Source organism: Poecilia latipinna, unplaced genomic scaffold, assembly GCF_001443285.1.
Source record: "Poecilia latipinna isolate Pla-1442-1.1 unplaced genomic scaffold, P_latipinna-1.0 Scaffold3944, whole genome shotgun sequence".
In the NCBI taxonomy this organism is placed as follows: domain Eukaryota; kingdom Metazoa; phylum Chordata; class Actinopteri; order Cyprinodontiformes; family Poeciliidae; genus Poecilia; species Poecilia latipinna.
This window is the reverse complement of record NW_015116560.1, coordinates 19,084-20,393: the sequence shown is the minus strand read 5'-3', so window position 1 is coordinate 20,393 and position 1,310 is coordinate 19,084.

Below are 1,310 nucleotides of genomic sequence, written 5' to 3'. Positions count from 1 at the left end.
AAACTACATTATACAATGGATCTGGTCCATGGAGGACCGAGTCCTGGTGGATCCGGTTCTCACAGTCTGAAGGATTTCATGCCTCAGAGATTCCTACAGGACACAAAGAAATATTTTATTTTAATCACTTGCTGTTAGTTGGTTTTTTATTATATTCAGGGATGTACAGACCCATAAACTACCAATCAAAACTTTTTATATTATATTTCCAATGGATGCGAAGGACGGAGCGCCAGGTGAAGCTGGTAGGATAAATCAAATAAAAACACTTTGTGTTTCTGAATAATTACACTGCTATGATAATTCATCAATTAAGGACTAGGGCTAGATAATAATTCATAATAAACAAAGGCTATCTTGAATAAATTCAAATATACAGAAAGACACTAGCCTGACGCTATTAGCATGCAGAAGCGCTAGCATAGCTCAGTAGCATAGCTTACTCACTGATCACTACTTTGTGATGATAGCTGATCAATTAAATCGATTAACATTAATAACGATAACGTGGAGATAAATAGTTAATATATTAGATATTTCTCTTACCCTCCTCTGTCGCTGCCAGGCTCAGGTCCAAACTGTCAGTGGGTCGTCATAGCAACGCCGCTGTTGGAACGGGTTAATATGATTGGCTGAAAAATAGGTTACCCAACGTGGGGCTCCGTTCATATGATTGGCTGAGACAAGGAAGCTATCTGATTGGTTGCTGATCATCCAACCAGATAGACCATTTATTAAAAAAAGACATTTATGTATTGAGACGTCAGAGTCTCAACATTCACACACAAATGCAGCGAAACTCTCAGGCCAGAAATCAAGATCCATAGTGAGGATGGAGATCAGAGCCTCAGAGGAGGAAGTGAAACTGCTTCTAGTTTCTAAATCAACTTCCTGTATCTACAGATCACAATGAAGGACTTCCTGTCTAAACAGGAAGCAGTTCATCTCCAGCGTTCTGTGAGTCGGGTTCTGGTTCCCTAACCAGTTTCCACCAGAGGAAGATCCAACTGCAGATCTGAAGGTTCACTGAGTGAGTTGGTTCCAGCATCAGTAAAGGTCAGAGGTCACCACTCCAGTCTGAGCTCAACATGTCCAACCTGGTTCTGATCTGTGGGTTTTCATGTCAGTTTGTTTATTATTATTATTTCTTAAACATCATTACTTTATTAAATTAAACTGAATTTATCTTAATATTTAATAATAAAATTCATTAAGTTTCTGTTCTGGTTGGTCATTCCTCCATATTTCCCTCAGGTAAGGAATCTCTGGGTCATCAACAGAACCTGGGACCGTCACCATGGTAACCAGGT